The sequence below is a fragment of the Arachis ipaensis genome, chromosome B7 (genome assembly GCF_059453495.1).
Source record: "Arachis ipaensis isolate K30076 ecotype BB chromosome B7, ASM5945349v1, whole genome shotgun sequence".
Lineage (NCBI taxonomy): Eukaryota > Viridiplantae > Streptophyta > Magnoliopsida > Fabales > Fabaceae > Arachis > Arachis ipaensis.
The window spans coordinates 90,893,175-90,903,564 of NC_142442.1; the positions used below are offsets into that span (position 1 = coordinate 90,893,175).

The window sequence follows — 10,390 nt, forward strand, 5'->3', positions numbered from 1 at the left end:
ATAGGCTTCTTCTTCAGAAGATGCCTCTTGAGTACTGTTGGATGCAGCTTGCATTCCATGCAGACTCTGAGAGATCATATTGACTTGCTGAGTCAATATTTTGTTCTGAGCCAATATGGCATTCAGAGTATCAACTTCAAGAACTCCCTTCTTCATAGGCGTCCCATTACTTACAGGATTCCTTTCAGAAGTGTACATGAACTGGTTATTAGCAACCATGTCAATGAGTTCTTGAGCTTCTGCAGGCGTTTTCTTTAGGTGAATGGATCCACCTGCAGAAGTGTCCAATGACATCTTTGATAGCTCAGATAAACCATCATAGAATATGTCCAGGATGGTCCATTTTGAAAGCATGTCAGAAGGACACTTTTTGGTCAACTGTTTGTATCTTTCCCAAGCTTCATAGAGGGATTCACCTTCTTTCTGTCTGAAGGTTTGAACATCAGCTCTAAGCTTGCTCAGCTTTTGAGGAGGAAACTACTTGGTTAAGAAAGCCGTGACCAGCTTATCCCAAGAGTTCAGGCTGTCTTTGGGTTGAGAATCCAACCATAATCTAGCTCTATCTCTTACAGCAAAAGGGAAAAGCATGAGCCTGTAGACTTCAGGATCTACTCCATTAGTCTTAACAGTATCACATATCTGCAAGAATTCAGTTAAGAACTGAAAAGGATCTTCAGATGGAAGTCCATGAAACTTGCAGTTCTGCTGCATCAGAGAAACTAACTGAGGTTTCAGCTCAAAGTTGTTTGCTCCAATGGCAGAAATTGGAATTAGGTGCAGTGAAGTCACCAAGCATCTTCCTTACATTATTATTATTTTCGGCTGCCATCTCCTCTGTCTGTTCGAAAATTTCTGAAAAGTTATCTCTGGATTGTTGTATTTTAGCTTCTCTTAATTTTCTCTTCAGAGTCCTTTCAGGTTCTGGATCTGCTTCCACAAGAATGTTCTTATCCTTGCTCCTGCTCATATGACAAAGAAGAAGGCACAGAAAAATAATAATAATAATGGAGATCCTTTATACCACAGTATAGGGATTCCTGTGTGAGTGGAAGAAGAGGGGGAGACAAAGAATGTAATATAATGGAAGAAACACAACTGTACGGATGGAAGAGATGTGAGATGAGATGTTAGGATATGAATGAATAAATAGAATGAGATGGGAGAGAGAGAATTTTTTCGAAAAATATTTTGAAAAAGAGTTAGTGATTTTTGAAAATGGTTTTTGAAAATTGTTAGTATTTTTTTTTTTCGAAAATTTTTGAAATCAAAAATAAAAATAAAAATAATTAGTTAATTAAAAATAAATTTTTGAAAAAGGGGGAGATATTTTCGAAAATTAGAAAGGGAGAATTAGTTAGGTGGTTTTGAAAAAGTTAAGAAACAAACAAAAAGTTAGTTAGTTAGTTGAAACAAACTTTGAAAGGATAGGAAGTTAGGAAGTTAGAAAAGATATTTTGAAAAGATATTTTTGAAAAAGATAAGATAAGAAGATATTTTTGAAAAGATATGATAAAATTAGTTTTGAAAAAGATTTGATTTTTAAAATCACAATTAATGACTTGATTCATAAGAAATCACAAGATATGATTCTAGAACTTAAAGTTTGAATCTTTCTTAACAAGCAAGTAACAAACTTCAAATTTTTGAATCAAAACATTAATTGATTATGTTATTTTCGAAAATTAGTGATAAAAATAAGAAAAAGATTTTTGAAAAAGATTTTGAAAAAGATAAGATTTTCAAATTGAAAATTTGATTTGACTCATAAGAAACAACATGATTTTAAAAATTTTTGAAAAAGTCAACACAATTTTCGAATTTGATGAGAGAAAAAGGAAAAGATATTTTTTTGATTTTTGAATTTTTTATGAAAAACATGAAAAATATGCAATGCATGAAATTTTTAGATCAAAACAATGAATGCATGCAAGAATGCTATGAATGTCAAGATGAACACCAAGAACACTTTGAATGCCATGATGAACATCATAGACACAATTTTGAAAAACTTTTAATGCAAAGAAAACATGCAAGACACCAAACTTAGAATTCTTTAATGCTTAGACACTAAGAATTCAAGAATGCATATGATAAACATGAAAAGACACAAAATAAAAAAATCATCAAGATCAAACAAGAAGACTTACCAAGAACAACTTGAAGATCATGAAGAACACTATGAATGCATGATATTTTCGAAAAATGCAAGATGCATATGCAATTGACACCAAACTTATGATATGACTCAAGACTCAAACAAGAAACACAAAATATTTTTGATTTTTATGATTTTCTAATTTTTTTCGAAAATTTATTGAAAAGGGAAAATAAGGATTCCAAAAATTTTTAATATGAATTCCAGGAATCTTGCATTCTTAGTCTAAAGCTTCAGTCCAGGAATTAGACATGGCTCACTAGCCAGCCAAGCTTTCAAAGAAAGCTCCGGTCCAAAACACTAGACCTGGCCAATGGCCAGCCAAGCTTCAGCAGGTGATCATGGATCAGCAGCAGGTGGATGAGCAACAACTAAATTGCTCTTGATAACAAATTGCAAGCCTCAGTCCAAATAAATTTAGACATGGCTTTACAGTCAGCCAGGCTTCAACATGCTTCATGAAAGACTAGAATTCATTCTTAAAAATCTTGAATAAAATTTTTTAAAACATTTTTTTTTTTTGAAAACAGATGAGAGATTTTTGAAAATATTTTTGAAAAATTTTTGAAAAGAAAACAAAAAGAAAATTACCTAATCTGAGCAACAAGATGAACCGTCAGTTGTCCAAACTCAAACAATCCCCGGCAACGGCGCCAAAAACTTGGTGCACGAAATTGTGATGTCCAGGCTCGAACAATCCCTGGTAATGGCTCCAAAGCTTGGTGCTTTGATCTTAATTCATAATGGTCACAACTTCGATACAACTAACCAGCAAGTGCACTGGGTCGTCCAAGTAATACCTTACGTGAGTAAGGGTCGAATCCCACGGAGATTGTTGGTATGAAGCAAGCTATGGTCACCTTGTAAATCTCAGTCAGGCGGATATAAAATAATCATGGAGTTTTCGAATACTATATAATAAGATAGGAATAGAGATACTTATGTAATTCAATGGTAGGAATTTCAGATAAGCGAATGGAGATGCTTTTCGTTCCTCTGAACCTCTGCTTTCCTGCTATCTTCATCCAATCAGTCTTACTCCTTTCCATGGCTGGCTGTATGCAAGGGCATCACCGTTGTCAGTGGCTACATCCCCTCCTCTCAGTGAATAATATGCTCACGCACCCTGTCACGGCACGGCTATTCATCTGTCGGTTCCCGATCATGCTGGAATAGGATTCACCCTCCTTTTGCGTCTGTCACTAACGCCCAGCACTCGCGAGTTTGAAGCTCGTCACAGTCATTCAATCATTGAATCCTACTCAGAATACCACAGACAAGGTTTAGACCTTCCGGATTCTCTTGAATGCCGCCATCATTCTAGCTTACGCCACGAAGATTCTGGTTAGGAGATCTTAGAGATACTCATTCTAGCTTAATTCATGTAGAACAGAAGTGTTTGTCAGGCACACGTTCATAAGGGAGAAGGATGATGAGCGTCACACATAATCATCACCTTCATCACGTTCTTGGGTGCGAATGGATATCTTAGAAGAGAAATAAGAAGAATTGAATAGAAAACAGTAGTACTTTGCATTAATCTTTGAGGAACAGCAGAGCTCCACACCTTAATCTATGGAGTGTAGAAACTCTACCGTATGAAAATACATAAGTGAAGGTCCAGGCATGGCCGAGATGGCCAGCCCCCTAAACGAGATCAATAGTCTCCTAAGATGAATAATGGATTAAAACTGAGACCAAAGATTCTCAAAAAGACTAGTAAAAGGTCCTATTTATAATAAACTAGCTACTAGGGTTTACATGAGTAAGTAATTGATGCATAAATCCACTTCCTGGGCCCACTTGGTGTGTGTTTGGGCTGAGCCTAAGTGTTGCACGTGCAGAGGCCATTTGTGGAGTTGAACGCCAGTTTCTGTGCCAGTTTGGGCGTTCAACTCTGGTTTTGGATCCTTTTCTGGCGCTGGACGCCAGATTTGGGCAGAAGGCTGGCGTTGAACGCCAGTTTACGTCGTCAATTCTTGGCCAAAGTATGGACTATTATATATTGCGGGAAAGCTCTGGATGTCTACTTTCCAACGCAATTGGAAGCGCGCCATTTCGAGTTCTGTAGCTCCAGAAAATCCACTTTGAGTGCAGGGAGGTCAGAATCCAACAGCATCAGCAGTCCTTTTTCAACCTCTGAATCTGATTTCTGCTCAAGTCCCTCAATTTCAGCCAGAAAATACCTGAAATCACAGAAAAACACACAAACTCATAGTAAAGTCCAGAAATGTGAATTTAACATAAAAACTAATGAAAACACCCCTAAAAGTAACTAAATCCTACTAAAAACATACTAAAAACAATGCCAAAAAGCGTATAAATTATCCGCTCATCAGTGACTCCAAACTTCTTGGGCACCACTTGTACTGGACTGACCCATTCACTGTCTGAGATGGGGTAAATGATATCTGCTTCAAGCAGCCTGGTCACTTCTTTCTTGACAACTTCTAAGATGGTGGGATTCAATCTTCTTTGGGGTTAACGGACAGGCTTTGATTCCTCTTCTAAGAATGTTCTGTGCTCACAAACTTGAGGGCTGATGCCTACTATATCCACCAAGCTCCACCCAATTGCTTTCTTGTGTCTTCTCAACACACTGAGCAGTTGCTCCTCCTGTTGGGAAGTGTGTTCCCTTGCAATAATAACTGGGAACTTCTGATTATCCTCAAGGTAAGCATACTTGAGGTGTGGAGGAAGGGGCTTCAATTCCAATTTCTACTCATGGCTAGGCTCTGGATCATCCAGGGCTAGTGATAATGGCAAAATGTCCTCATTGTATTCAGAGGGTGTCCCCACACTTGGACCTTGCTCCATGTACTTCTCTTCTGCTTCTTCTTGGTGAACTTCAGCTACAGTTTCATCAATGATGTCGCACTGGAAGATAGAATGATCTTCCGGAGGGTGCTTCATAGCTTCATTTAAACTGAAACTCACTGTTCTGCCATCTATCTCAAAGGAGTAAGTTCCTGAGAATGCATCCAGCTTGAACTTCAAAGTCTTCAGGAATGGTCTTCCAAGCAGGATTGATGATGGTCTTCCTGAGTCATTAGGGGGCATTTCCAGGATATAGAAGTCAATGGGAAATGTGAGCCCCTTAATGCTCACTAATACATCTTCAGCAATTCCAACTACTGTAATAATGCTTTTATCTGCTAACACAAAATAAGCTGCTGACCTTTTTAAGGGAGGGGGCCTCAAAGTATCATATATAGACAATGGTATTATACTAACACACGCTCATAAATCACACATGTAGTCAGAAAATATTACACCTCCAATGGTACAGTTAACCATGCATGGACTTGGATCACTACATTTTTCAGGTATACCTCCCATTAAAGCAGATATAGAATTACCCAAAGGAATAGTTTCTAATTAATTAATTTTATCTTTATGTATGCATAAATCTTTCAAAAACTTTGCATGTTTAGATACTTGTTGAATAACATCAAAAAGGGGAACAATTACCTCAACCTTTTTAAAAATTTCTACCATTTTGGGATCAAGTTCCATCTGCTTTCTGGGCTTCCTTGCAAGGTGGGAAAATGGGACAGGAATGGCACCATTTGCAGCTTCTGCTTCCTTTGGTGATCCATTCCTTGGCTGAGCTACTTCTTCTTTAACCATGTCTTGTACTTTCTCTTCCTCTTTAGCATCTTCCACCTCTACTATATCCTCAATTGGGGCGTGTTCTGGTGGGCTTGGCTCCTCTTGGTTCCTCTCTTGCAGTGTGGTTCCAGACCTCAAAGTGATGGCATTGATGCCACCTTTGGGGTTAGGTAAGGGTTGAGAAGGAATTCCATTGGAGCTTGAAGGTTGGTTGGTGGAAGCAGGTAATGAATCTATTCGGAAGACGAGAGCTTGTAAAGTGGTATTCAGACCATTTAGAGTAGAGTTCAGTGTAGTCTACATGTCTTGCTGTCCTTGTGCAAGAGAACGAAGCATCTCGTCATTTGATGAGGAAGGAGGATAAGTGATCTGAGGGACCTGTTGTTGGTTGTGTTGGGCTCCTTGGGACTGCCTTAGGTGAGGAGCTCTATGAGGCTGGTTCTGATTTTGCTGTCTGTTGTTGTTATTCCACCTCTAATTTCCATTGTTGTCTCTGCCTCCTCTGTTATAGTTGTCCCTCCAGCTATGGTTGGAATTATCTCTCCAACCTTGGTTGGAGTTGTCCTGCCATCCTTGGTTATAGTTCCCACCTTGGTTGTAGTTACCGCCTTGGGCGGTCATAGAAGTTATGAGTAGCTGCCACAGTGTTGTCTTCTTGTTGGAGCTATGGGCGCTCATCAGTATAATGACTATAATCAGCACAGATTCTGCATACTCTTTGGGGAACAAACTGTTGGCCTTGTTGTGGTGGGGGAGGCTGTTGCTGTTGTTGATTCAACTATATATGCTTCAGTAGGTTGATCATTTCACATATACTCTGTGTAAGAGTAGTAGTCTCACTACTAGAGGAAATGTTTGCAACAGCCTTTGAGTGGCTGTTCCTGTGCCTGTGATTCCTAGTGGATTCAGCTAAGTTGCTGATCAGTTGCCATACTTCATCTGCGATCTTGTACTTTTTCAGAGAACCATTACTAGCACCATCTAATGTAGTTTTATTCCAAGGCTTCATGCCTTAAGTGAAGTAGCTTATCAACACTAGCCTGTCAATCATGTGATGGGGGCATGCATCCAGAAGGTTCTTAAAGCGCTCCCAGTACTCATAGAGAGTTTCTGATTCACCTTGAACAATGTAGGAGATCTCTTTCCTCAATCTATCTGTAACTTCAGCTGGAAAGTATTTTTCCAGAAATTCTTTCCTGAGCGTATCTTAGTTGGTATCAGTTGCTTCAGGTTGGGAGTAATACCACTCCCTCGCCTTTCCCTCAGGAGAAAATGGGAAGGTGATTAACAGATTAGAAGATTCATTTGCACCATGATGCCTAACAGTAGAACAGGCTGTCTGGAAATCCCTAAGGTGCTTGATGGGCTCTTGAGCAGGTAAGCCATAAAACTTGGGCATCAAGTTGATTAGTGCAGCCTTCAGCTCAAAATCTGCAGCCAGTGTTAGATGATGCACTTGATATGGTTGCAGTGTAAAATCTGGGGCTCCAGCTTCCTGAAGAGTAATCCTCCTAGGTGCTGCCATGTTATCTGCACGTGAATCAGCTGTATCAGTAGTAAAGGAGCTTGTTTCGCTCTCAGATGGCGGTTCAGATTCACCCTTAGATGAGACTGGTGAATCGATAACAATCACTTTACCACCCTCAGAGGCTAACCAATTTCAGGGTCAAATGCGGCTAAGCTCGGATCAGGTAGTGAACGTGTCATTCAATGAGAGAAACATATAGCTCATGGTAACAAAATAAAATAAAATATGCAAAAATTGAAAATATGTACACTAATTAATAATCTAGCACACAATTGCAACTCCTTGGCAACGACGCCAAAAATTGATGCCGGGGCGAAATTCGGCCAATTAAGAAATCAAATCAGGAAGTATGTTATGCGTATAGCTGTTAACCAGCAAAAATCCGCCTCATCTATTTAGAAAGGTTGTCACAAAAAATTAGAATAAAAATACTGGGAGTATGAGTCCCAGGTCGTCTCCCAACGAGTTGCCAAAAAGGGTGCTAATTTATTAATTAGGAGTTTTCCAAGAAAAATGAGGGTTGAACGATAGAAAAATAACTAATTGTAAATTAAAGCAATGAAAATCAAAAGGGCTTGACTGGGGGAATGATTAATTGGAAGTTCTGTCCTTGTTGGAATTCTCTTAAGTGTAGCATAAAGAGGTTGTTATTTTCACTTAGTTAACCCTTACTAAATAAAGGAAAGTCAAGTGATTGAGCTAACTCTTATTCGAAAATCCTAGTCCTCTCCCTTGGGAAGGTCTAGCGTTAGTAAATACAGAATTAGCCAACAAATTTCAATTTAACTAATCACTTGAGCATTCCAACTCAAGTGTCTCATCTTAATCAACCCCCATGTCAAGTAGGAAATCTACTCCATTGACATGAATATAACGCTCATAAAAATATAAGAATAAGACATGATAAATTAAATAAAATAGGGGTTAAAAACTAATTAAAAATAAAAGTAATCCTTTGCATTAATAAATACAAAATAATCCGATTGTAACTCTAAACAAGAATTAGAATATGGAATAAATAAATAGGAAGCAAGAAAACAAACTAGAATAGTATCTTCAACGGAAGTGATAACTCTTCAGTATCCAAAAGCAAAAGCATAAAACTATAAAACTATGAGTGTATAGAAAACCTAGAGGAAGAGTAAATTGTCTCTAGATTCAGATCTAAAAACCTAAAACTATGCTAATGAGAATGTGTGTTGAGTCTCTGCACGTTCCCTGGCTCTATTCTATGTTTCTGGGCCAGAAACTGGGTCAAAACTCTGCCCGAAATTGCCCTCCAGCGTTTTCTGTTATTTCTGCAGATCACTCATGTCACGCGTACGCGTCAGTCACGCGTGTGTGTCATTTGGCGAATTTCCTTGTCACGCGTACGCATCATCCACGCGTGCGCATCTTTTGTGCAACTCCAATCCACGCGTACGCGTCAGGCACGCGCATGCGTCGCTGCAATTTTCTCCATGTCGCGCGCACGCGTGAGCCATGCGTGCGCGTCGATGCTCACTGGTCATCTCCTTAGTTTCTTGTGTTCCTTCCATTTTTGCAAGCTTCCTCTCCATTTTCTAAGCCATTCCTGCCCTATGAAGCCTGAAACACTTAACACACGGATCACGGCATCGAATGGTATAAAGGAGAATTAAAATACACAAATTAAAGATCACTAGGAAGCAAGTTTTCAACCATATAACAAACTAGGAAGGAATTGTAAAATCATGTAAATCATATGAATAAGTGTGTAAAGACTTCATGAAACCACTCAATTGAACACAAGATAAACCATATAATAGTGGTTTATCAGAGGATGTTTGGGTGCTTTGATGTGAACACATTCATCGGTTGAGATTTCCTTCTCGGTAAAGGAGAAATAACCTCGTTGCAAGTACAGTTCTCAACCAACAAGTAGTGCTCGATCAAAGTTTACAATTTCTAATCTAAACTGAGAGTAATCAAACCTCGGGTCGTTCTCCCTAGGAATGCAAATGAAATGTTACTTCTTTCGGTTGGGAAGGGAACAAAAAAGGGGGTTTGGAATCAAAGAACAAAAGATTAAAAGAACTCAAGCAATAAAAGAACTAAATAATGAGCAAAATTAGAAATCGAGTATCCAAGGAGTCCTATCATTGCCATAACCACAACTACGGTAATTATCATGAGTCAATCTCGCCTAGTCAACCCCAACCATTGAGGAGTAAGTCAAGCAAGCATAATTGACCTTAATCCGTAAGTCCTAACCAACTTGTCAAACTAGTTGATAAAAGGCTAGCGTCAATGGAAATAAGAGCCAACTAACTACCCAAGAATTACCACTAAATGTTGGATATTACGACTCTAGTATCCTAGGAACTCAAACCACAAGCCAAGGTTGGAAAATCTACTCAAAATCTAGAGTTGGAATTTTCACAAACACCTTGTGTGCATAAAAGTAAAACAAGGAGAATTGCAAAGTAAAATGTAAAACTATAACCAACTATCAACAAAACCAAGCATAAACAAGCAATCAAACATAAAGGAAGCATGAAATATAAAATTCATTAATCAAAACTTCAAGAAACACAAAATTGTAATATGAACAAAGTAACTTGAACCAAGAGAGATTGAAAGTAAAAGTGGTTGAATTAAAGAGGAAATTGAGAGTACTTACAATTGAAGAAGTAAAATCAAAATCAAAGCTTGCTATAAAATGCTACAATGGAAATTGATAAACCCTAGGAGAGCTATCTACTCTACACTACTCCTACTCCTAATTACTATGAAAAACTATGTAAAAATTGCTCTAATGCTCCCCCCTTTGATAAGTGTTGAAGCCTCCTTTATATAGCACTCCAAAATAGCATTTCAGGGCCTCAGAAATCGCAAGGCACGTGCATAATTAATGAAATCACGTATTGGGACCTGTGCGGAAGCACAAACGTGTGCGTTCACACACGCGGCGAAAAATAGACCTTACGCACACATGGGAATTCTTGCTTGTGCGCGCGCATGCACACTTCGTTGTGTGTGCTTTTCCTTGTTTTCTTCATGTTTTCTCCCTTGTACATGCTTTCTTCCACTTTTATCCTTCCATTCTTGCCTTCAAGGCCTGAAATCACTCAAAA

General features: G+C 38.6%; 1 non-coding gene across 1 annotated transcript; it reads left to right on the plus strand.

The window, feature by feature from the left end:
* The first annotated feature begins 348 nt into the window (after positions 1-348).
* LOC148553342 (small nucleolar RNA R71) lies at positions 349-456 on the plus strand. Its single transcript, XR_015893202.1, has one exon. It is a non-coding gene; the product is annotated as a small nucleolar RNA R71 (small nucleolar RNA).
* The last annotated feature ends 9,934 nt before the right edge of the window (positions 457-10,390 follow it).